The following is a 27,754-nucleotide window of genomic DNA, read 5'->3' on the forward strand; positions in this document are numbered from 1 at the left end:
CAGCCTGGCTGGGATCAATATTTCAGGCCAAGACATGTAAATTATACATTATATCTAGTTTGGTAATTGAATTATCAAAATAAAGCAGGATTAAACACGGAATATTAAATAGTAAACATCTAATCCAACATATAGGGAATAATATGGAAACACACACAATTAAAAACATCAAGGTTATTAAGAATAATCTTTCAGCTACTTTTTATACAATGAATAAAAATTTAATTATTAATTCAAGGCAAAATTAATGAAAAAAGCTTAGTTAAAAAAGAAACAGCAGTTGCCCTGAGTTAAACAATAATCAAACATTTATATAGATGCACTGACAATTGCTGTTTTTCCCACGTTTGCAGACAAAGGAGAAAAAAACATTCTTGGTGATTAAATAGCAATATAATTTAAATAATAAGCCCGCAGTGTTTAATATTTTTCTGTGAATGCAAAACCCAAGGGCCCTTCTTTCCCTTCCCATGAAATTACTTAAAGTCTATTAACATCCAGCGGAACAAAGCTTTGTTGTCTGGTGAAAAAAAACATTTTTATGTGTGTTTTTTCTTCTTCAGTGATTCCTGTAATTACATCTTTAAACTTTGTTTTGACTGCACTGGAGAGAGAAAAAAAGGCCTTGTATTGGGACAAAAACCCTGTAGGTCAAATTATGTGGTAGGTGGCTTCCTGCTGTTTAGAAGAGACTGTAATCAAACCGAAAGAGCTCAACATATAAAATGGCATTTATGCAACAAGACTCTTAACAGTGGGGTATTTCCAGCTTTTAATGCTGAAGAGAGAAACATTTTATAATAGAAAATGCTCCCACTAAGACAGTATCTTGCAAAGGCATTCATGACCCTTAATTTTTTTCAATTATGCAAAATTATTAGGTTAAGAAAAGTTATGCTTCTTCTCCGTTTTCTTTATAGAATCTGTAACTCAGATTATAGCTCTGAGCCTTTTGGGGGATGCACCAGTTTTTAGTTCAGATTCTCTGCTAAATAGCTCAAGGTTGATGTGAAGTAATAATTTTGTTGCTTTTCTCAGTATCTTGCATAAAAGCCAAGAAAAAAATTGTTAAAGGGGCAGGACAATGTACCTTCCAAACACAGTGTCTGTTTTATATAGTATAATCAAGTAACTACGCTACCTTCAGTTGTTAGAAAAACACTATATATATCAAATGTAACTTAAAAAAAATTTGGCTTCAAAATTTCATGCCGTGGAATTGGGCCGCTGTCTCTTTAAGAAGCTTCTGCTCTTTCCGACACTCCACCTTCAGGAAGTCATCAACACAACGTTCTTCCATTAAGCCTTTAAACTATGTTCTTGGGACCATTGGACCTGAGAAGTATTTTGTGTGATGAGCTCAGAAGACGCGCGGGTCCACCAAGTGTTTTCTAATCGCTGCTGCTGCTAGTCTGGAGGAGCTGAAAACTACTGGAAACTGCAGCTCCAAGTAGGAGCTTTGTGGAAATAGGCGGGGTTTTGGGAGAGCAAGCTTTTAGGTTCTCTACAATGGTTGCCATGGAAGATTGAAGGGCTTTACAAACATACATGAACGAATCAAAGCAACACTCCAGGTATGTTTTTGATGATGGAATATCACAAAATTATAGAAAGTTCAAAAATTTTGATTTTACATAATACCTCCCCTTGAAGTATTACTTTGTGTTGGGCTAACGTAAAAACTGCAAACACTGATCAATGTGGCTGCTACATAATTTCAAAAAGAAAAAGAGGATGTAACATCTTAGCAAGACATTGTATGTTAATATTTTTAGTTTTTTTATGCTTGAGCATTTTGTTTAGGTATACTATTGTTGTTGCGGTTCATGTGAAAAACAATGAACATATCTATGTTTGTTATACCAATCTTTTATATCTGCTGATATACAGGCGTTCTTTTTTTCCTACGTTTTAAGTTGGATCAAATTTTGCTAAATTAGCAAAGAAAACCCACGGGCAAAAAAAGATGCTGATGATTGATCAGTGATTACACTTTCACCTGAAACTGAACATGGCGATAACGCGGAACATGATTAAGGATTTTAAATCTTCTAAGAGCGTTCTTACTAATTTGACTGGATCAAGAGCAGATCTCAGTTTGATCTTCCAGCTGAGGGCATGCTGTGAATATGAGCAGTAGCTTGTAATGGAGGAAAATGCAGAATGAGCAAAAGAGGAGAAGGTGGCAGATGTGCACCGCAGAGCACTAATTGCAACACTTTTTTTTTTTTTAAACTGTTCAAGCCCAACTGAAGCGTGATAAAACAGTTTATTCTATTTTAGGATGGCGGTGTCCCCAAGAAACAACTACCTCCCAAATTGAGGGATTTATCTTTATCACACCAAAGGTCAACGTCACCCCAGTTAATTTCCTGAGGGCAGAGAGTTAAATCTGCAACAACAATGACATGGGTTTTAGAAAGGCTTCTGTGTGTAATCAGTGTAATGAAAATATTAAATGGGAATGACATGAGGTCTAAAGCTGGAGGCTTGGATGCCTGTGACTCACCGAAGCAGACTGGGGTTTCAGTTCCCTGCAGCTGTTTTGGTTCCTTCAAAGTGTAAAAGTTTTTGAATTATGGTTTTTGTGTGAGTCACGAGTGCATTAAAAACAAAAAACCCTGTATTTTTCAAACTCCATGTGGATAGAGATCTGATTTTTCTAAAGTAAATTTTAAAAAGTCAACATTTTTTGTAAAATATTCAGGCGAGTACCGAGTTATATCCTGGTAATAAAATATAAAGGAAGACTAACAATATGCATGCACAGGTGAAGAAAAACTAATAATGCATGCAAAAATAAAAATAGCATTTTTTTCTGAGAATTTTATTGATCTAGTCGTCTTTAAAAATGTCTCTGAACAGTGTAGCTCTTATGTGTGCTGCAGATTTTCTGCCCAAGTCTGCCTCACAAATTAAATCTTGATCTTAATTGCACTTTAACCTGTTTAAGTAAAGAAAATTAAATGAAATATGACTTTATCAAAACCATTCAGCTGTACACCTGACTGCTGGAAGGTAAACATCAACCCAAGTCTCAACTCACAATCATTAAAGGATCAGCATTATGTTTTTTCCAGCCACGTTGTATCAGTTTATAGCATTATCAAGTAAGTGTGATCTTCAGCATAACAAAAATGAACCAAATATCAAACGTGACATAAAAAGAAATTTAACTTGGTCATTTATGTCTCTTTAAGAAACTTCTGTTTTACCTAAAACTCCACCTTCAGGAAGTCATCACAACATGGCTCCACTATCAACTGTTTCAAAATATTTTCACCAGTGTTGCACTGAGAAGTGGCTCGTATAATGAGCTCAACAGATATGTGGTTCCACCAGATGTTTGCTAATTGCTTCTGGCTAGTCTGAAGGAGCTGCGTGGAGGCAGGCTGCTCTGTAATGCAAAACCTCAGCTTGAAAACTGCAACTCTGAGGAGGAGCTGTGTGAGGATGGTGGGATATTGAAGGATTTCTCAAACTTGAATAAAAGAATCAAAGCAACACTCCAGGTAAGTTTTAATGAGGGAGTAACATTATAACATAATGTAAAGCTCAAAAAAGTCAGTTTTACACAATACTACCCTTTTCGATGTTCTTACAGCATAAAACTCGACTATACAAATGTTGAGACGAGAACAAATGACTTAATCTAATTATTTTAAAAGGTTAGTGTGTCCTCTAACTCTCTGGTCCCCTGGCCAGCCTCAGACCACCAGGTGTCCCAACTCCCCTCTCAAAGACAGTTAATATGCCCTATTTTAAAACGACATTTAAAAATGTCACAGTCATTAACTAAATGAAATGAACTAAACTAGGGGAGAAAGAGAAATACGCTGAAGATGTTATACTTCTGTCGCAGACAAACCTCTTTTTCAGAAGGTTCTCAGATATCTATGAGAACCATTATTAGAAAGCTTAGCACTCTGTAAACAACTTAGAAAACACTCATTTGGCATGGGCAGGATTTATTTAGAAGGCTGGCAGAAGGCCAGCATAACCCTTTTTTCCCACCTCCCTTAAGAATTCAATTACACCACCTGTGAACACTGCCTGCAGTGATTTACACTCTCCTTTCCCCTGGTTCATGTATGAACACAATCATTTAATCCTGGAAATGGTTTGTTGTTAAAAATTAAATTACTGATCTTCGCAGCCATTTTGAGCTTTCGCCGAGTAAACCCCAAAAATTACCAATCATTGTCGAAGCATCCTACAGACGAGAGGCCGGGGTGTAATTTCATGCTTGAGAATACAAAGCTGATACGTGGTGTGACCGTTCGTATAGGCATGAAAAAGAAATGCAAGTTAAAATACCAATCATGTCTGTAAAGAAATGACATTTGAGATTCTTTTTTTTTTCTTCTGCACTCAGACTGAAGGGTGGACCAGAAAGTCATCCTTTCAATCAAACAAATGGTTTTTTTAAGGTCTTGCCAAACTCACAGAAATTAATCATCGGAACTCGCCTCGTTAATTAGACTGGAGGATTAATGCGGCTCAAAAGCAAATATTAGGCAACTATCAGTTCTCGGATTGCTCAGTCTGGAAGGGCCTGCTAATTCATAAACACCCACTGCTCTAAATCACATTCTGTATCTAAGCGATTTCACAAACCTACACCTGCAGCCATTTGGGTTCTGGGGGTAACAAGAGGGAGGGAGATCCAGACTCTCCCTAACAACATTCATCAGCTCATTCTGAAGAATTGAACAGCATTCCCAAGGCCAAAAGGGATATACAATTAAGCCCAGACCTCTAAGGAAGTATCTTTTCAGAGATGACTATTTTGTTTCCCGTTAAAAACAAAGTTCCTGCAGAAATAAAAATCTAAATCTGCCAGAAATACAAATAATGCAGCACCCCAGTGCTGTGTCTGTCAACTGGGACAGGAACGTAATGAGACTGGGGGGGCTCCATTTGGATTCACTACACAAAGAGTAGATACTACGCAGGTTTACCTATGAGTTAATCACTTACTTTTCTAATCACCACATATCATACATATTATTGGCTTAACGAAAAATAATCCCAGACAACGCTGTAGCAGAAACCGTATCTTAAAATAATGAACCCCTTGACTGTAATGAGGGCACCGGTGTCATCATGGAGCCATTTTGACGGTGGCAGTTAAGGGGTTACGAAACAAACTTTTTTTTTTGTACTTTTTCAACCAACATTTGAATTTTATAATTACTAGAATTTATGTTTTTGCATCCACCTGAATAACATGTAGTTGCGCCCCTGAGAATACACATATGTACATACACATCACCTTCTAAAATGCTTCTACTTTCCGCTTTACAAGTCCCTCCAGAGTTCACTCTCTGGGTCTCCTCTGGTCCGAAAAACGTTCAAAGGAAGATGGTCATTAGTTATCTGGCATCAGCTGCCTTACAGTCGCTTACTGCTTTCTGAAAGATCTCTGCAGAGGGAGAAATCGCACAACAGTGCCTGCAAAATCCAAACTTTCTCATTTATATTATAGATATAGTGGAACAAAGTCCCTCCCTTTCCCAAATGGGGAAATGGTTTACAATCTAATCACAAACAGTTGTGTCTGATGATTCCACACAGTGTCACATGGGAGAATCACATTCAATTGACTTTCTAGCATCAAACAGGATGACCACCTGTGGTTTGGAAGACAATCTGTAGCATTACCGCTTGGTTGTGGGGTGTGAAAACAGGATGACCTGTGTGAAGCCAACAAAACAATTTTCTCTGATACTCCAGATTGGATCCTGGGGATTATATGTTGTGTATGTCTGTGGTTCCTGGTAGGCAAAGCAGCCGCAAGGGTGGCACCATGCTTCACTAAGCAATTCTATCATAAACCTGCAAAGAAGTAGCCATACATCACAAACCAAGCCAGCAATATCTTGCACACATGAATGATTTTTTAAAAAATCAAGCCGATATCATGGATCCAAAAAAGGTTGGGAGGAAAGTCCTGCAAGGATTACGTGGAGGTCTGTATATTAAGTAAGGGTCAGAAAACTTTAACCTACTTAAAAGATTAGACACATCTGTGCGCTGCGACATCTGTTTTTAAGGATGAGTGCAACAAAGAAAATGATACCTTGCTGAAATCAAGCTAATCTGGATTCATTGTGTGTCCCTATGTCCCTATTTGCCTGAAATCGCTACATTACAGATTTAAACCTTACTGCGATTCATCCTCTAACATGTCACCACATATGAGGTTGTGCCTTCTTCGCTTGGGAAGGGACGTAAGCAAGCACGATAACAGAGTTTTTCAAATATGTGCCTCATCAAACTCAGCCCACAAATATTCCAGAGAGCCCCCCACCACCTAAGCCCACTACCTCGGGAATGGACGTCACGGTCAGGCGCTACAAAGGCCAGGTGGCAGACGAGGGGAATCGCCAGAGCGTGCCATTTCCCGGTGGCATAATCTGTCCTTTAAGATATGGAAACCCAAATTCACATCAGCAGTGGAATAATTAACAGCGCTCAAAGCGAAACATTCACTGTACAAAACTCCAGTTTGCATAAGAGTCTGAAAGCTGTCTCTTAAACTCACCATTTCAACTGTTGCACACAAATGAAATCCCTGGTGGGTCTGAATGTAGTGCAAATGAAATGGAAATCCCAGGAATGATATTTTGAGTGTAAACTTGGCTTGAGGTTTCAACGCCAATTAGGAGAAAATCAGCCAGTGTGGGGATTTACTGCTTTTAATCAGCTGACTGGAAGGGCTAGTTGTTTTGAGTCACAGCAGTGAGGCCAAGAGGTAATTTGACGAGACACCCATAGGGCATACTAATGACTGTCTGCGCTTCATTACTCCAAACTGGAACTACACCGTTTAGCCTATTACCCAACAGATCTTCCGATCATCCTACCTTTTTTTGTGTGATTTAGGTTCCCTCCCGCATCAACTTCCCCTTTGCACCTCGGTTACTTAATAGCATGCACATTATCTGCAGGCATGCAAATCTGATTCCACAATTCAATCCCGAGACCACCATTGCGATCTCCTAACCGGGAACATCGCATTTACCAAAAGCCAGGCAGAGTCTCCCGCTGCCGAGGAGATGGAGATAACAGGATGATTCATGCTTTTTTCAAAGGAGGTCACAGCTTCCTGTGCTTTTTTTTTTTACTACGGAAATTTGGGATTCCCTCGGCGCACGCGGTGAGGGCGGCAAGCCAAGAATCCCAGTTGGTGTTTAGAATCAGCTGTGTGCAAAGACGAGACGCACACCTCACAACGACACGTGGCCTACTTTTACAAATACATTCTGGTGCTTTGTGAAAAATGTAAAAGTGGACAGAGAAGAAATCCTCAAAAAAAAAATCTTGTTATATGACAAGGGTATGTAAGGTTGAAATAATGGCTCCCCTCTACATCCTCCCGGTTTCTAATTACAGAGCGAGAGCATGAGGGAGCCGGGGCTCCTGATTACAGCTGCCTGGTGACTGCAGAAGAGACCAAATCTTCTCAGCTGTCTGGTGTAATGAAAGTGACCAGAGCCTCTGGCACTCTGTCAGAACTTCTTATTGGGGATTAAAAAGCTATGACGGCATCAATGTTTAAACAACCGTTCATCACAAATTAAAAGCCAAACTGATTTTTAAATAATTGATCAAGTTAGACATCAGCGTGAGTTGTGTTGACAATATGTAAGCGAGCGGGGGGGCGCCGGGGGTGTGTGAGATAATATCATGACGCTTTTAATAAACAGACTTAATAATTAGGGTTCCAGTTTAATAAAACTGTCAGCGCATCCCCAGACTTGAGCTCTATATGGTGTGGTGAAGAGCAAGTAAATTTCATTATCGCTGAAAATTAAAGACCAACAAAACATTTGGGTTTTTTCTGAGTCTTCGCTGTGGTTATGCTGCTTTACTAGACTGTTTGCACTGTAACTACGTTCAGTTTATGCAACATTTGCAGTTAAAGTCATATGTCAATTGCCCACCTGTGCTTAGTTGTATATCTTTTCCAAATTGAGTAATTGATAAGTAATTGAATTGATGCAATTACGTTGCATCAATGGTCTTAGTGTTCTTTCCTCTAGAAAATACAAATGGTTCAGTGTTTCTTGGTTTCTTTTCTGTGCCTAGTCAATGATGGAGCCATTGCCACCATTACTCCTACAGGTGTTTTCACACAGTAGACTCAGTTCGACTGGGGACTAAAGTAGCAATGTTTGTTAGCAAGTGTTTCACCCCAACATGGAGTCCAGTTTCAAATTGCCATTTTCTGCAATCATCTTTTATTTTTTAAAGGTTCTCGGCTCACAAGTCTTTTGAATTCTTACTCGAGTTGACATCTTTGGGTCATATGCAAATGTTTTTAATCTGACTATGACTGAAATGTCTTGGTTTGGGTTTAATAAAAGCTGAACCAAATCAAACTGGGCTTGTTTTTCTTCCGTAGAGCCCTTAATTACCATTTGTAGTGAATTAGCACTTTGAAAAATATCCTGGATTGAATTTTAATTTTTAGCTTTGTCATGCCACAACACTTAATCATTAGGGTCATCGACTAAATTACAAACTACAAAATATTTTCTTTTTTTTCATTTAAGAAAAGCAAAAACTTTCCCCGTGTAAAGCAATGGAGATTTCGGAGAGACATATTCACTTCTGGAGTCCTTTTATGTACACCATTTCACACATAACGCACTTTTATTGCATCACAGCAAAGCGGCTTAACCCGACAGCCTCTTTTCTTGAATGATGCAAAATTTTAATTAAAGGAGGAATTTCAAAAGCGGAACATAATGGAAAGCTTACAGATGAAGAAATTAAGACTGTGGCATTAAAACATAATCTTATCAGATACATTGATGTGCAGAGTTTTTCAATAGATGTAATCAGATTCTAACTCTTTCAGATGTCCTCGCATGGAGTTTTTTTTTTTTTTGAGATCACATAAAAAGTTTAACAATATGCAGTTAGAAGCTGTGTGTGTGAATTTCATAAGAGGCTCAAACTAAATGACACTGAAAATGCTGATAAACAGAAAACAGATGCAGAAACATTTATCTATCCAGGTTTGGTTTTCCTGTACTTAACATCTCTATTAGGTCTATATGTGCTCTGAAGAATGCAGCTTTAAGGATCCACAGGCCTACTGTTAAGTCGATAACCATTCAGATGTGTATATCAGTGTTTTGCTGAGATGAGCGATAAGCACCAAACCTGTCGGTATCTCATTAAAATATTCCTTTTATCAGAACAAACCCACTTTCTGTTTACCAGTTGAATCTCACAATAGGAGCAAGTGTGTCTAATGTCTGGGCAAAGAAAATAAGTGTTTAATCGGTTACCGATGGCCAGCAGCATAGATTTAGATACATGAGAGAGAAAGAAAGAGATATAGCCTTGTAGAATAAAACTGGTGTACAATTCATCATTGTAAAATGAAAATCAAAGCAACAGCTAGTTCTAAACACAGTTAGCAATCAATGTAGATCCAGTCGAAATGTTTCAGTCTTATCTCTCCTTGTACATTTGCATATCTAAAATTGTGTTTTTATCCATTCCTGTGTGTCGTTTGTGATGTGTCCCTCTTTCGTACTTGAATAAGTGTTGTAACATTCACTGCCTGCTACTGAGGGAGTTCATTTTGAAGTGACAACATCACCTCCGCTCATTTTCTTCTCGTATTTATCGATCAACTGAATACCTGGAGATGGAACTTCAACGCTCTATGAACGATCTCTCAGTCCCTTGCAAATGAAGAAATTCAGTTCAATTTGACTCAAATTCAAAAACACTTTATTAATCCCAAAGGGAAACCAGATAACTGAATAAATAAACACGAAGGAAACAGGTTGGATTGTTCTCCTGCTGGCACCACTTCAAGACTCTGGGGTGCTGAGGTAAGTGATTCTTCATCTGTGCAAGTACAGCGTGTGTTCAGCATCGCTACGGCAACATTACAGTAGCACTGAAGTATATACAAACAAATCTGCTGCATGGGGCCCACGAGCAAGCAGGGCCTCCCCCCCAAAAAAGTTGCTTTATCTTACACACACACGGGTTCCATAGAATAGATTCTATAGAATCCATGTGCTGTGTGTATGAAATGTGTATAAAATATGCAGATCCTAAACTACACTGAAGCAATCGCCTCTTTAAAGAAAAAACAGAGTTGCAGAGGCTAGAAGTAAAACACACATCACAACTGAAAGGTTAATTTATTACCCAACAAATGATGCAAGTGCTGACCATCACTCTTTGGTAGAAAAAATTAAATACTAATGCCTACATAATAATTTATAACACCATTTATAGTAGAGCAGCATTTCCAGCTGAAGCAGTTTTTTGACTTATTGCATTTTAGTTTTTTACTATAACGCAATAAAACAAGCACCTAAAATTTTGTCGCAAAATTGTTTTTGCTGATGTGTTTTTCACCTCAGCTTACCAAACTGGTGCAATTTTTTTTATTGAGTAGTGTAATGAGTTCATGTGACAACATGTTGTTCACAGTGCCAGACTCTGTTCAAATCAAACAAAAAAAAAAAAAAGGGGATTATGTATTTTTTAGGTGTTCAGGGATCATAAAGAAGATACTGCAGTACTCTGGGACGTTCTGCACACACAAAGCGGTTGCCAGATTGAGCAACACCTGTTGCTCGCCGTGCGGCTCTTTACCGCCAACCTTGCTTGTTCTGCTCTGAACGAACCCTTAATTGTTCTTATCGCTGTGGACATAAAAGATCATATTATTGCTTTACTGGGATGAACCTTCAGCACATATTTGGCTTTCAGCCTTGTTCTGTGTTTGTATTAGACAAAAATAAAATAAGGGACACGAGTCTCCAGGAAAAAATAAACTGAAACTGTTTGCCATCTGTCTGCTGCAAAAATGACTTTGTGTCAAAGGAAAACAAAGTCCAAAAATCGGGATTTCATACACAGACAGACGTTTAGATGATTATCTGTAAAGATAAACGCAAACAGTCAAATACGATACTCAAAGACAAAGTGATGAAAAAAAAAACAGCTTCACTTTCTGTCAAAGCTAAAGTTTGGAGCTATGGCTAAATGCTCCCCTTTACACAGAAAATCTGCACATCATCTCCAATATCTACTCAATTTTTATTGAACAACAAAAAAGGCTCTTCATTTTCATAACAATAAAATCCTCTCTGCATTTGTCTGAAAGTGTGAAGGTCGAATCGACACTGAAAGACTGAAAAAAAAACCTGGGAAGTATGAGGTCAAATCAACTTTTTTCAGCTTCACATCACATTAAAATTTTGTTCCGTCACGTTAAATGTTGCCTTCATTCTTTCATGCATGTCTGAGAAACTCTCGTGGCAGCTGTGAAAAACACGGTAACACTTTATTTGAAGGTGTTGTGCATAAGACTGACATGACACTGTCATAAACATGATATAACACCTGTCATGAACATAAAGTCTTTATCAATGTTTATGACTGTTGTCATGAAGTGTCATTTGGTAAATAATGACACTTTTAATGCAAAGTTGCTCTAAAAGTTGCATTAAAAGCCCATTAAAAGTGCCAACTTTGCATGATTTTGTTCAAATAAAGTGTTACCAAAAACAGTAGGTGGGACCCATATTTACGAAAATGAATTTACTTAACGGAAACACGGCAATTGCAAAAAATCTCTAGTTTTCCATAAAACATGTGCGCTTTAGGATGAGGCGGTTTTTCAGCTGAATCAAAATTTATGTATTTTGCAAAACTGCAATGGAAACACTCTCTCGCATCATGAGTCATGTGATCAACTACCAGATGTTACTAAAGATGAAAAAGACAACAGCAAATGATAGGAAGATTACGGCTCTGTATTTTATTTAACAACTTATCTCATGAACAAACTTATTCACGTATGATTTTAATTGTGTTTCTCATTCAATAGAAACACCGCAATTGTGATACTGTTATTTTTTATTTATTTATTTTTTTCAATATTAGTAGCCAGTGACTCCAAGAAAGTTTGGAAATCTGGTCTGGCCATTTGGTGTAGAAGCACAGCTTGCAGTCTGAATCTCCCCTCTTGTAACATTCAGCTGCCTGGAGGCGACCCACTGGGTCAAAGAAAACTCCTGAAATCTGTGGCTCTCAGCCCAGGGCTTGTCTGTATCCTCACCCTCACCTTATGCCTTTTTCCCTGGAGTCTCTCCTACCCTGGAGGGTCTCCAGGGTAGGAGAGACTCTAGTCTCCAAGAGTTGGCTTCCAAAGTCCAAGTTGTGCATAAAGGTGAGTCCGGGTATTTCTAGCTGGTTCCGTTCAATATCACACAACAGCTCTGACTCGTTACCTGCCAGTAAGGTTACATTTTATGACCCTAAAGCCAGATTATCCACGAAAACTAACCTGCCACCCAACTTGCATGTCAAGACTTTTAAATCTTTGCTCAAGTCCCATTTTTGAGTTTCTTTTATGATGACAGTTCTGGCGTATGCTTGTATTTAGCTTAGCCTTACTTTTATTTTTATTTTGATTGTTCTTATTTCATTGAATTGTACAGGACTTTGGTCAACATCTGTTGTTTTTGTACATTCGCACAGACGTGGCATCTGGTTTGCCTCTTATTAGATTCAGTCATGTCAAAGCACTCTTTGAATTGCTATTAGAATAACTAATAAACTAATAAAACTAAGAGTTTTGATTCATCAACCTGATTTTTTACACACCAAAATAACCTGAGAAGATATAAAAAAAACAGTTTTAAATGGATGATTTACTGGGCATCAAAACTGTTGCATCCAACCTGGTGCTATGAGACAAAGTAATCAACTTTCTTGACATGAATTAACTCAAATTAGCCACCGGCTTTGGAAAACTTAACCTTAGTTTCATTAGCCACAGCCAGGCCAGATCAATGTCAGACCTCTGCAGTCAGGAAAACATTTAAACAGAAGCTTAAATGACCAGACAACATAAAGTTGGCTAAAAGTTAACATTTATCAGCCTGAAAACGGATGCAGAGCCATTTCTAAAGCTTGGAAACGGCAGCGATCCACAGTTACAGCCGCTTTCCACAAACGGAGGAAATGTTAAGATCAACAGCGGCAAAGCTTCCAAGTAGCGTTTGGCCGACGGCTCGTCCAGCAGGTTGTTCTGCGTTCGTAATCCAGCAATAATAAAAGGGATTGAGTGCCTACCAAGATCCATCTCACTTTTGCCAAAAGACATCTACATGAGCCAAGAGACATTTTTATGTTTTATGGAGAGGGTGAGACAGAGGTGGAACTATTTGGAAATAATGCCTGGCATCTGGTGTAAAAGTAACGGAATAATAATAATAATAATAATAATAATAAAAAAAAACATAATGGCAACAGTCAAACATATTATTGTTGTTGAGTTAGAGCTCACATATTTTCTAATTTAGATGTGCTTATACTTTTTTAATGTACTGAGTTCAGTTTCATGTATGGACAATTTAATAAAGATATCGAAGGGGGAAAAAAAAGAAATCATCCGAGTATTTTCAGATTTAGTCCTAAATGTGAGGTCAAACTTTGCAGCATTTTCATTTAAAGGCACAGTAGAATATGCCGGCTGGTGGGTAAAAAGCCCATATGTGAGTAAATGTCCACTCATTTCAGCAGGCGAGATTTTATTAGCTCGTATTTAAAAACGCTCTTTGCGAAGAGCAACACCATTTGTTTTTTGTTTTTTTTTGTCATCCTTCCCCTATTTTCATCAGTTTCATTGGAGTCATATATATTTATGATCTATTTATCACCTCTTTTTGGTTTAAGGTTCCCTCAGGTTTAGAAGTCTGTCCTATGTTTTTGCATGCGACAAAACGGACAGGAGGGGGAAAAAAATGCAGCTGGGTCGCGTGAAAGACAACTCAATATGCAAATAAAAAAAATAAAGTAAAAAAAAAAATGATGTAAGCTGTTGCATCGTTCAATCTATACAGCTGCGACTTCCATTTATCTAAGCAATCAGCTTTGGTAAAAATGAACCGAGGCCACCCATTTAGCTGGAGCATCTCAAACTGACACATCCTTATTAAATAGGCACACTCGCACTGTCACAGTCCTCTCAGTGGTAAAATATGGTCCCGTCAGTCAGCGGCTAGCCTTTGGCTACAAAGTGTCAGGCTAATGGAAGCTGCTCCCTAAAAGCAACCCCTGGCTAATAACTGTGCATGTTGCAGGCTGATGGAGGCGGTTTGTCCTGCAATATTGTAATCTCCTGGAGCAGATAAAAAAAAAAAAAACTAAAAAAGTTAAAACATCACTGTCCTTTTAGGATGACCTCAAAGCATTCGGTAGGTGTTAAATGGCCCCAGCGTGGTGCTAAATTCATTGGAAATATGAAATTTATGACTGTAAAGGGGAAAATGTGTGGGATTTTTAATACATTAAAGATTAAATATGCCATTAGACATTAACCTGTGCTTGTAAACGCTGAAAAATACTTGGGGGAGAAAAAAAAAAGTTAATGACATGGAGACAAAAGAGGTTGACATAGTTTTATTAAGCTGGAAGATTATTATCTACTGTGCTGGACTGCACTGGAATTGGGTTTGAACTTAACTGCACAATATAATGAGATTTGAAGGAATTAGACTGATTTGAAATAATTATGGACTGAATAGGGTTCAATATAATCAAATATTAATTAGATCTGTTTTATTCTGCTTCATAGAGTGGAAGGTTCTCCTAAAATAATGCCACTGGCTCATTTTAGCTGATAAGATCCTTAAAAAAAATGAAAGAAAAACTGACGTTAGGGTGCTTCATCCGTGACACGGGGGTCGTAAATGGACGTGGAATAACTCTGACATGTCAGGCAGCACAAAGGAAAGCACATGCTGTAATGTTGGCAGCTTCCAAAAAATAAAAAAATATAAGTACCTCAAAGCACAGGACAAAAGCTGATACAGTATGATGAAAATCTGAATGATTAATGTTTGCTTGAAATATTTTGTAGCACTGTGATCCTAAATGCATCCTCTGGATGTTCTGGATGTTCAAGAAGAGAGGTGGGATTATATGGAATATCACGGCTAACCGAACCTGGGTTAGCCTCTTAAAGTTAGCGTTCCTGCTTCCGTGTGTTCAGTAACTTCCAGAAGCATTCATACTGTTGTTATTTCTCATAATACATTCATAAAGCTCAGAGTATAAGGCTGACCAATGTAGCATGAGGCAGAAGCAAGTCTTTTGGGGGACATGTCTGTTAGCTTGAACAGCCTAGCGCTAAGTCTGACTGTTTCTGAACAGCAGTTTTCAAATCCACGTTCTCAGCTGAAGTTAAATGTCTGGACTTAGATTATTCTGACATACAGCATGAACGCACGTTGATCAAAACCATTCCACTGTTTGTTGTGCTTGAAGCCTGACTGGACTCAAGTCTTTTGCAGGCTCTTGCGAGTTTCCTTCCATAATTCCAGAATTATATTTCTTTCTTTCTTTTTTCTAAACAGGCGTTGAGGAAAAGCCTCCCAATAACACGACTTTGCTATGTTTTATCATGAACATGATGTGTTGTACAGTCTTAGGTTGCTAGTTTTTTCTGTAATATTCTCCATGCCCAACCTGTCAGCTTAGGTGAATTAAAATGCATTGATAGGTTTGAATAATTTTGCAAACTGATATGTTTGCTTTCTTTTCATTTTCAGATCATTTTAATCACACTCTGAAAGATTTTTTTTTTTGCTATTTATTGTTTTGTAAGATAACTTATCTTTGAACCTGTCTACATTCATGTGGTGTGGTATTAGGTCTGTTGGATGGTATTTGTTCAGCAAATTGATTTTCTGCATTGAGCAGTGGTTACACAAGCTTGATTAACAGTGCCAATACCTTCTTCCTGATTGGTTGTTTCTGAAGGAGAATGGTGTATTTCTGCAAATGGCGATAGAAACACTGGGAGGAGACAGAGGAGCTCGATTTTCTAAAGGGATTATCTGTTTCATAATATACTCCTGTGATGACATGGTGACAGTTTTAAGAAATTTACACAATATAGTTTTTCAAAAGTTACCTACTACAGCTTTAAACGTATTTGTTGTCCTGAAATGTTGAGGAACAAATCACCAAACACGTGGCAAGTGTTTTCTGCCATTCCAGAACTCTATAGAAGGTTTTGACTGTAATGTGCAACTCTGGTAAATTTTGGCACTTTTCTACGGAAGGAGCAGAAGTACCCATGCTGATCCATTTCAAAAACAGATGGAAAAAAAACAAGAGAGCTGCAGCAGTTCTGCTGCATTGTAACTACAGTGGAAGAAAGGGGAAAAAAAAAAAACAATCATAAATAGTCGACATCATTACACAGTTCTGATGTTCCTCTTTACGAACTTAATGGGGAGAGCACAATAGCTGCTTTGTGCCAGGAACATTTGTTGTCCATTAATTATGCCAGGACACAGGAAGAAGGAACTGGCAGCTGGGATGAACACGCTGTGAGACGGAGACGTGTCGTCATGCCGAGCAATAACGTGATCAGATTTGTCTTTCGCAGTTTTGCCACACCTATTTTTAATCAACACCGTACATCGTTTCTGGCATCTAGATAGATAAGGGAATGGACTTGACTTTCACTTACAAAAATCAGAAAAATTAGGATAATCTTGTTTGCCTGTTCTGTAGGTTCTGTGTCAGGTTGTACAACAAAAAACAATTTTGCTAGCAGCTCTAAGGTTCTAGACTGAAGGAAATTGCCATTGCAGTCAGGATAGGTTGTGTTTTTATGATTCTTTCTGTCTAAAATGATGTGTGGTATAAATGTCTTTCTTTAAGTGATTTGCCAATAATCTTTTTGTGCTGTGTGAGCCATCATCCTATGTGGGGCATTTCTCCTTCCGCACCTGCAGTCCGCAGTAAAGGACAGGCACACTGAGCCCGTTCCACTGAGAAATGAGGAAAGTAAGACACTGCTGGGCCCTTTTAATGTCTGCGGCACCAAGCATAAGCGGGTCGCCACAAATAAACGGAAAGTTTTACCGCAACGCCGAATGCAGAGTTCAGGAAACCTGCATCAGATTTATTGTTTTCAATAACGTAAAGACAAAGTTAATGTCTCTGCACTGCTGCGCAAAGAGCTCAAACCCTCCTCTCTCTAGGTGAGCCCGTCATTACTGATGTTATTATTGAATCGCACTTCTAAAAGCTGAATCAAACAGCCGGACATAGCAGGTTCTGTTGCAAGAATAGGGCAGAACGACTTAAAAGTAGGCATGAAATCATGTCCTTGGTGAATAAAGAATGAAACAGGTCGGTTTACCTCACTAGGACGAGCTCAATACAGTTTCTACTCTGCTGCAGCTCTTGTTAACAGTGGGGGGTGAAAGATTTATCGTGAGATGGTAGGTTTTTGCTGCTGCATTTTATCTCCTATTTGAAACGAATTGCTGCTGAGAATTATTTTCAACCTGGACTTTTCAACATGTTCACAAAACCTCCAAAAGTCATTCGAATTAAATAGTACAAACAGGTTTCTAACAAGTTTCATGTTTTCATGAAAATCTGACAGGTTACCTAGTTAACATATTCAAGTATTTAAAAATTTTTCAAGTCCACTTTAGGGACCATAAAGCTGGTGTAATGTACTCAGAAAGTTAATGGCGTCAAGCAGGCCGTCCATGTGAAAACATGCTTGATGGAGAGTTCTTCCACAACAATGTAAATGACAAATTTTCAGTTTTCACAAAAGCTCAATGACCCTCGTTCCTCCTGAGGATGCTAGATTGGAGGAGCAATTAGTTTTTCACACTCTACAAGTTTGGTTCGGACAGCTTTTAGATTTATAGCACAGCCAAGCAACTTTTAGTTTCAGTTGTCTCTTTAAGAAGCACTAGCTAAGACTCCGCCTTCATCACAACCGTCATGCCGTTTGTCTTCGGAACGTTGGATTGAGAAATAGTTCATATGATGAGCTCAGCAGACTCGTACATCCATGTGTTATGTAGTTACTGCTGCTGCTAGTCTGGAGAAGCTGAGTGGGGCGAGTGGTGCTGTGTGAGGCGGGACTTTGGCTTGGAGATTGAATATCTGGGAGACGTTTTGTAGAAATAGGCGGAGCTTTGTGAGAACAAGTGTTTAGGCACATCCAAACAGTTGCTACAGGAGATTAAAAGAGTTCTCAAACATACTTTAAAGAATCAAAATAAACACTCATGCTATGACATGATATAAAGCTCAAAAAAGTTTATTCTACATAATGAGCTGTAATAAATTCAATTATCTTTTAGTCTAGCCAAGTTATCTTCTCTGATGTTAGTATGCAATTGTGACAAAAATGCAAAAACATGAAACATGTAAGGGGGTAAATACTTTTTCAAATATTTGCTTATTTTTCCCCATAACTGTTTTTATAACAGTTGGGGGGAAAAAAGGCAGAGAAAATGACATATAATTTAAAATTATGCTTGAATGACATGTTCTCTTGCCTCTCTTAAGATTACTCTCACATGTCACTTGCTTAGCATATCCAGTAGGTAATTAAGGACTGTGGAGACAGAGCGAGAGCTATTATGCAACGCAGACAGACAAATGCCAAGCTTAGGTCACAAATAAACTGGGAGGTGTTCATAGGCACGAGTCCAAACTAGAAGCATTAATATTCATAACACATTTTGCTTTGTCGCTGTACACAGATATAAAATCAAGCCTCACAGCTAATAATAGGACCATCTGCTTTTTGTGTCACGTTTTTTTTCTCCTTTTGTAAAATATTTGATTTTGCTCATTTGCTTCTTTAATCAGGAAGCTCAGCATGCTGAGATGTAGACATGTGTTTTATTTAAATTAACCCAAAAAATACGGCAACTTACTCAAGATATTAGTGAATAGTAATTGAAGGAGGTAACTAATAGAGCAAAGAAAATACATTTACTTTCAGAAGTATTGTTTTTTTTTTATTGTAACAGCGTTTAAAATGTCAAAATAAAGGCATCTAGTATCATCAGTGTAATCTCACAATAAAACGTTTGTCATAGTTTTCTAAGGGTGAACTTTGATGATATATACTGTATACATGTATATATAGGGTTTTTTTTTACACCCAAGATAAACAGGAAGTTGTAAATTGCTTCTAAAAAGTTAATGGAAATTTTGAACCATCATAAAGAAAAAGGGTATTCTTGAAAAAATGTAAAATGCCTCAGTTACATTGATTTTATAGGAAGTGTTGGGGGTGCAAATAATTACTTTATTTGGCTAAACAATGATAAGAAAAAAAATCTTAATGGGCAGTAATAGAAAACCTCAGATAAACAGACACTAAATCCCAGCTGTGGGTGTATAAATTTTTATGGCCAATCTGGACCACATTCCTGAGCAGATTAGGTAGTGATTATTCATAAATACTTCACAAACCCCGACTTTAATGGCATGCATTTTCTCAATTGGCAGCTCTCTATATTTGCTAAGCCAGTATCGTAAAACAACTTTTAGACACCAGAGTGCCCATTGGAGTGTGGCACCACCAGAGGTGAATGTGAGAACAAATGTTGAGAGAGGAAACACAATGCCAACAAACTAACTAAAGGACTTCACATTAATGACGAACCACTTAAGCTCCAAATACAATGTACAGGTTCATAATTTAGTTTGTTCAGAGGTTGCTTGCTGCTTGCTAACTTCTCATCAGGAGTTCTTCACACCTTTAAATTAGCTGCAGAGATCAAACCCGCAACCAGTCAAGGGTGGTTTCCAGTGTTCTACAAAGCAAACACAAGCTAAGAACTCCTATTTTTAAATATATATATAAAAAAAATTGATTTAAAAAAAGTTATTCACATGCAACTGTCTGTGCTGTTTTTAAATGGCTTGATCCTCTAAAACAAACTCTGAAGGAGAAAGTAAAATAATTTGAAAGAGCAGATACTGAATCTTACTACAAACGTATTTGCAATCATTGAACTTTCTTATGTTCTATACAATTACATTCACAAATTTCAACATATTTTTTGTGATTTTATGTAACAGAGCAACTCAAAGTGGTGTGAACGGTTGTTTGACTAAGTATTTAAACATGTGCACTGAATACAAATTCACCCCACATTTCAGATTTGCAAAAATCTTGAAAACTATGTTTTATCTTCGTTCAACTTTATTACTATACATCACTGTGTTGGTATGTCACATTAAGGCCTGTCTCGATAAATGTTCCTGGATGATAAACTGTCCCAGGAATTATTGCGATAAACGATAATATTGTCGTTTTGAGACTATTTTCAAATAATGTATTGATAATGGCATAATGATGTAAGTTCGCCTTCTCAAAGACTAATAAAACTTTAATTTTGTACAGAACACTTGATACCAGAACTGGAAGACATTTTAAATATCCAAAATAAAACAACCAAAAGAAATAAATGAAAAGGAAATAAAACCAGCACCCAACGGAAACCATACATAAGAAGGATTATTAGTTCTCAGTAAGCAAAATTGCCCTTCAAAAAAGGTAAATCATCAGAATGGAAATTATCGAGCTCATTTTAATTTGTCACGCAATTAACTGATTTATTGCGACAGCCTTGGTTACATCACATCCAATTAAAGAATGCATGCTTTGTCAAGGGACAATATGAACACAATATGTAACAATCTCTTCAAGTCAGTCAGTGGAGCTGAAATCAAAGTGTATTTTAGTGGCAAAAGAGTTCAGATATTTCCCCACCTACTTAATCGGCAAAGTGCAGAACAAGAGCTCTAACACACAGTATTCCACATAACACTGTGCTCCGTCCGAAGACAAAGTGATGGCCGTGACTGCGCTGTAGCTCTGCAGTTAGGCCCAGTCTCACACAGTCACACTGTCTTCCAGTAAGCCGTGTCTGGTGCTGTGCTTTGATTATTCCCATTTGTGAGAAGGCCATCTCACAGAGATATGTGGAGCCGAGAAATCCCTTCACTTTCACTCCACAAGATGAGAGGAGGTTTTTTTCTCTGCTTCGCAACTTCCCACAAGTTACTGTCCTTTGCCTCGAACTGCAGTTCAGTGTCACTTGGCAGCTCAATTACTTCCATATTAGGTGAGGAGAAGTCATCCTACATTATTTTTGTATATGGTTTAAATTCAATGGGGCAAAAAAACGATTTGCAATAACGTTGATAAAGTCCTCCATGAAAACACATCCTGAGAATGGCTGTCAAATTATGCAGCTGCTATATCCACATGAACACACAACTGCTCAAGATCAGCATCGCTTACATTCTCTGCCAGGGTTTCTAAGTTCGGGAAGTGTGACAGTCTCCCAGTTATGATTGGTATTGAGGAGGACACAAGTGCAGAAAAATGGTGGATGAACAAAGGAGACTTTGTTCATCCACAAAGTGGATAAAATATGAACAAAGGAAACTTAAAATAAATTTTAATGAACCGAGCTAATAGAGACCAAAGTAAACCAGAAAGCTTAAAGAGGTAACATTATGTGCTTTCCAGGAACATAATACCATTTTATAGGACAATAAAGTATTATGTTACCTGCAGTTGCTATAAAAATGTTACATATATATGTATTAAATATGACTTAAAGGAAATTTGACTTTAACATCTTAACACAAAAAAAAAAAAAAAAAGGTCTAAGCAGACTTTATAAATCAAATGGAATATCTGATAGGTTAAAATAACATATTAAATTCCTTCAATGTTTTGTGACTTGCTCTGATCGACACAAAGGTCAATTTGTTGGTGACACTCACTCCAAAAGCATCAGAAGCATCCAAAAACACACTCCGCTTGACGGAATGCTATTTTCAAATCAGCAATGCCATAAAACATGCAAAGGTTTCTGGTATAAACAGAGCTCTTGGGCATACTTTACTGGCAGTGTGAGAGCATGAATATGTTAACACCCTAATTTAACACATTTTAGCAGTCTGGTTAGCAAACTCTAATTACAGTTGAAACAGCATACTGATGACCGATGACACACACTGAATTCGACACACATACTGCGGATTCGTATTCCACTCAAAGCAGCTGTGAAACCCTCATTTCCCCCCGCCCCTCCCCGAAATCGGCCACATATGAAGTGGCTGATCTGAAAATCCAAATCCAGTTGCACTCTGCCAGGAGCGTCAACTTAAAAACATTGCTTCAGAGAGTACTCAGAATATTAGACAGACATCGCTAGAGAGGGTCAAGATGATCTGAGTGGGCTTGTGTTTGTCTTAGATGTAGCCCACCTACATCTACATCATTATTTAAATGGTCCATTTAGAAGCGCGCAGCATTCTCTCTGCTGCTGAACGTTTCTTTTTGAGTGGCATTAGTGGTGTTTTTTCCCCATTGCTCATATATCTCTGAAAGTGTAAGGTTTCTGTGAAATCTCAGTCCATTACATATATCGAGAAAGAAAATCTCTCCCTTTTTTTTTTTTTCTTTTTTTTTCTCTCGTCGGCTGCCGCAGCTGCTCCTCGCTTTTGCGCCTCCAGAATAATAAACACTTGAACTTTAACTATTTAATATCCTGTACTGGGTTTCAGCCAACAGCTGGTGTACACCACTCGTTTCTCTTTGCTTTATGAGTGAGTTGTAAAATATGATTTCTGTTGTTTTCCTGTTGTTTCTAATACATTTTGCAGGTTTTCACTTCATGCATTTTCTAAAATGTAATTATTAAGCATTTAGTTTGTTCTCAAAGATTATTAAAATGCTTGTTGCAGAATTTCAGAACTGCAGTGGAGAAGCCTTTGACAGTTGCTGCTGTTCTGAAAGGGACACTCCATACCTTCAGACGGACCTACTCATATTTTTTTTTCTTCTAAATTTCAAATGAAGAGTGTGAAACCTGTGGCTCCGGAGTCACAACTGGCTCTTTGGACCTCTGACAATGGCCCTTAATAACTTTGGTTAAAAATGATAAAGAACCAACTAAAAATTTTAAATAAAGATAAAATAACAAACGTAGATTTAAGCAGTTTTGAATGGAAAAATTGCACTGAAGTGCCACAACTGACTTACACTTTAAATGATGTTTAGATGGGCATTTTACGTTTCCACAAATTCAAACTGATTTCAAAATCTAAAAATAGTTCTTTAAAAATAATAGCAGATTTGTTTTTAAACATTACCAGAGATTTGACAATATAAATTAATCAATGGGAAAAGAAAAGCAGTCTAGGTGAAATTACATGCCTAGACTGTAATTTCAGTCATTAGACATTATTGGCTGTTTCACTGCCTGACCAACAGTATTGCTTATGTAGCTATATGAATAAATGAACAGTGATTTCATGGCAATTAGTCAAATTTTCCCTTTAGCAATTCTTTTTGTAGAAGTATTTTTAATAGTTTATATATTTACATATCCATACCTAATTTCAAATTGCATGATATTTAAATCTGATAATATATTATTTGCTCCATTTTTTCATGGTTCTGATTCTCCTCCGTGTGTGTGTGTGTGTGTGTGTGCGTGTATGTTTCAGATAATGTTAATGAAGTCATTATATCCCTGATCAAACCAAAATGACTCCACCTCCTTCTGATGGCTGGCCAATAGTCATAGAGACAATTAGCATCAATAATTATTGTAATAGCATGACCTTATTCCCAAAATGTTATGACTTTGTTCTTGTACGGTTTTATTTACGTAATGTTATGACTTTATTCTTCTAATTTTATTTTTTTTTTATTAGCATTGCCCTAATACTTTATGGTACCAAAGAACCAAAAGATAGGCATATAAAATGTGAATCTATTAATCTTTCAAATTAAGGTTTGTAAACAGATTTACAAAATAAAAATCTTGACTTTTAGCAGTTTGATTATTGCTAAAGGTAGATTTCAGAAAACACATAGGATTTAAAGACTAGAGATTTAGCATTTTGCATCTTTCTCACTCAAATATTTATCATCATCCACATCATTAAGACTTATTCAAGAATTTTTCAGATCATTTTACACATTAAAATGATCATTTGGACATTTATTTGAATAGATCCTATAAAGTCATGAGATTTATTTTTTTTCCTTTGGTTCTATGGCTGACTCCTCCAAATAAGAAGAATTCAGAAAATCACCGTGCTTTTAATATATTCATCAAGCAGTCAGGTACGTCTAGAGGGTTACACAAACACAACCACCAAATTCAAACTGTCAAGTCAGGCACAACAAATCCTTTTTAGTTCTTATCATGTTCACTTCTGACAGTGTTATTAAGGAAGTCCATGCTTGACTGGAATCGGTAGAGGTAGTCGCTACGGATGAGTAAGCTTTCCATATTGAAAATACGCTTTTTTTTTTTCTTTTACATCTGTCTTATTTAAGTTGTGCATGGATTTTTTTCCCCCCACAGTCCTACATTTATATGTCAGTGTATAAATGCAAGTTAGCAGTATGCTAGTTAATTAGTTACAAACTTCCTGTCAATGTTCCTGAAAGCTCATGCTTATCCTTTCGAGTAATAATTTCACTGAAAAAGACCAAGGTCCTGTCGCTGATGGAGACGTTAACGTTCAGAGAATGAATCAGAAAATAAAGATTAATCAGGACTCATTCACCTCCCCCCCACAAAATAAATATTTTTCTATATGCTTTTCTTTATTAGCATATTATTATTATTATTATTATGGCTTCTTATAGCAGCAGATTATTTTGCAAGGCAGCTGAAGTGAGCAGCAAGCATGTACCCTGGCTGTTCTGAGTGCCTCAGTGTAACTTTTACATAATTTAGATGTCTGATCTCTGCTTCCTACTAATTAGACTCGCCTGTTCGCTGACAGCCGCTAAAAGGACAGAAATGAATGCCAAAAATATTTGCTTTGTCTGAAAGGTAACCACTCAGAGGAAGAACTCCTACAACCACCAGCTGAAGCAGGAGTGGTACGGGGTGGCGGCTACGCATTCCTGGTCTCTCTATGAGCAGCAGCCTAATTAGTCAAGATGGTACACAAGCTAATGTATCATTCTCCCCTCCCCTCGTACCTTTTCATCAATGATACATGGGCCGTGTTTTTTTTTTTGTTTGTTTTTTTTGTGGTAATTGTGAAGACTCATTATGATTAAGCATTGTCCTAAGACCAAACAATCCTCGTCTGTAATTACATCTGGGTATCTGTTGCAGTCTGTTTGCGCAAAATGCATTATCATGAACATTAGAACTTCATTTCGTTGTCAAATGACGTTTGCTTTGACGGTTTGTTGTTTGTTTAGTTGCAAAGCTTCGAAAATAACGGATCTTGTACGTCCTTCCATTTTGTTTGCTTCATCTTTAGGTTTATTCATATCTGGATTCATAAAGGGATGTGATGCTTAATTTATGAGGACTTGTGAAATAATTATTAGCTCTTCAACTTTTAAAGATTTGCTGCATTGACTCTCAACTTTAATGCATGTCAGGTGAGATATGAATAAAAAGAGCATAAATTTGAAATTTACAAAGAAATTTGACATACATTTGCTATTAAAACATGGCAGTGGCAGCATGCTTTCAAACGCATGGAGCTAAATATGATGTGTTTGTGTTAGAGTTTAAAAGTAAAAAACATTAACCCAAAACTGACAGGCAGGGCTACAATACATTATTTCAAAGCATGTAAAACCCAGACATAACCTAACTGGAAATCTATAGTGAACAATTTGCTGTTCACAGACGTTTTCCAAAAATTTGACTTAGCTTGAGCTATTTTGTAAAAAAAGAATGGGCAAAACGTTCAGCGCTGAACAGAGAGACTTTAAAAATTTGCAGATGCAATGAAAAAAATGTGGAGGTGGACTGAACACTAATCCACAACGGGTTTTTATTAAAGGAGGGTATTATGTAAAATCAACTTTTTTGAGTTTTAGATTATTTTCTAGAATAGAATACAATAGTATGTACTTTATTGATCTCCCACAGAAAATTGGCAAGCTACTCCATCCAAAGTGTTAAAAATGTGTAAATTCAAATTTATGAAAAGTAGGTGTAATATGAATTCTCTCATCAAAAGACATACCTGGAGTGTTGTGTCAATCCAGCACTCCTAAAAATAGTTGTAAATGGCAGAATGAGAGGCACTGCTGTGCTGAAGGCGGAGAGTCGGAAGGAGCGGGAGCTTCTTAAAGAGACACAGGCCCAATTTCAAGGTGTTAAGTGAAATGGATATAAACCTTCTGAAAGTAACATAGTTACTTGATTGTGCTATAAAATAATGGATTATCTAAAACCACCTTTTTTGAGCTTTACATTAGTGTTATAATATTATTCCTTCATCAAAAACAGCTGGAGTGTTGCTTTGGTTCTTTCATGGATGTTTGAGAAATCTTTCAATCTCTCATGACAAAGAGAGATTAATCTCTCCTTGAAAGATTAATCTCTCTTTGTCATAATCTCTCATAATAAATGAGAGATTAAAATGCCCGGGTGGACCTACTACCGCCTTTGAGACATAGCTCCTCCCACTGCAACCCCCTCACTGAGCTCCTTCAAACTAGCCAGTAGCAAATAGCAAATAGCTGGTGGAACTTCTGCTGAGCTCATTATAGGAGCAACTTTGCAGTGTATCGCTGTTAAAAACATTGTTAAAGAGTTAATAGAGGAGCCATGCTGTGATAACTTCCTGAAAGCAGAGGTTCAGAAAGACATGCAGTTTTTAAAGAGACAGAGGCCCAAATACCGAAGTTAAATTTCTTTTAAGTTATATTTGATACAAGTGAAATTTATAAGATTTATAAAGTAAGGTTGTGCTATAAAATGGCACTATATGCTTAGAAAATATATAATATATTTGAGGGTATTTTTCTTTTGGCTTCATAATGTTTGATAACAAAAATTAAAACTTCTCAATGTTTGACATTGTCTAGCAAAATGTTTTTACGTTAGTCTACAATAGAATGTTCAGTTCCAATGGAATCAATAACATCAGCAATGATGTCATCACTCTATGATATCACAAGGGAATCTCTCTCTTGAATGTAGCTCACAGAGAGTTTTCTCAGAACTGTTCCACAGTTCTATCGCGACAGATCACTCTTCAGAGCACGTTCGAAATTTATTGAAACAAACGGGATATCGATTCCAGATATTACATGCCTTTCAGGGAAGCAAGAATCTAGCAGAATATCGACATGAAGCAATAACAGATCGCTTGTGAACATGAAGCTTTTCCAGCTGAGCTTTCATGGGTCGAGATGATGGACCTTAACATCCAAGTCGTTTTCCCTTTGGAAGATGACAGCGACGGCCCCATTGAGCCGGAAGATGAATCAGCAGAGATCCAGGGGGAATCAAGTCCTTCCGACGACTTGGAGAGTCCAACATCATTGGAAGTCGAGCAGAAAATGACTCCTTCTGCTGGCTTTGAGATTACCCCCTCAGTGGAAGTTGTGGAAGAGACAAGCCAACACGTCTAAGATCTCACAAAGCAGGTAGAAGATCTTAAAACAGAATTGCAGAGTAAGATTTTTGATCTCCATGAGGAAAGAGACTGAAGGATTGCATATCAGGCTGAAGTTAAATCACAGCAGGAGGAGATTCAAAAACTGCAAAAAAATGTTAGAAAAAGAACGTCACCTGCAAGTCAAATGTGAACATGGAAGAAATGTGCCAGAGATTAAAGACGTATCAATGGTTTCTTGCTCTTCCAAAGTTACAGTCGACAAGAGCATTCTTCAACAGCTGGACTACTTCAAGAGGGAGGCTGAAAAATACGCCTCCTGCAATAAAGATCTGATAGAAGTAATGATTGAAGAATACAGAGTGAGACTTAAATATGAGGAGCAACTCAAAAGTCACTCTGAGCAAGCTTGCAAATTCAAAGCACAGGAGGAAACTGTGAAATCTCTGCAGGGTCAGGTTGCAGACCTGAAGGTGAAGTTGAAACTTGCTGTAGA

Source organism: Poecilia mexicana, unplaced genomic scaffold (genome assembly GCF_051168715.1).
Source record: "Poecilia mexicana isolate PSO_F unplaced genomic scaffold, ASM5116871v1 scaffold_13, whole genome shotgun sequence".
Lineage (NCBI taxonomy): Eukaryota > Metazoa > Chordata > Actinopteri > Cyprinodontiformes > Poeciliidae > Poecilia > Poecilia mexicana.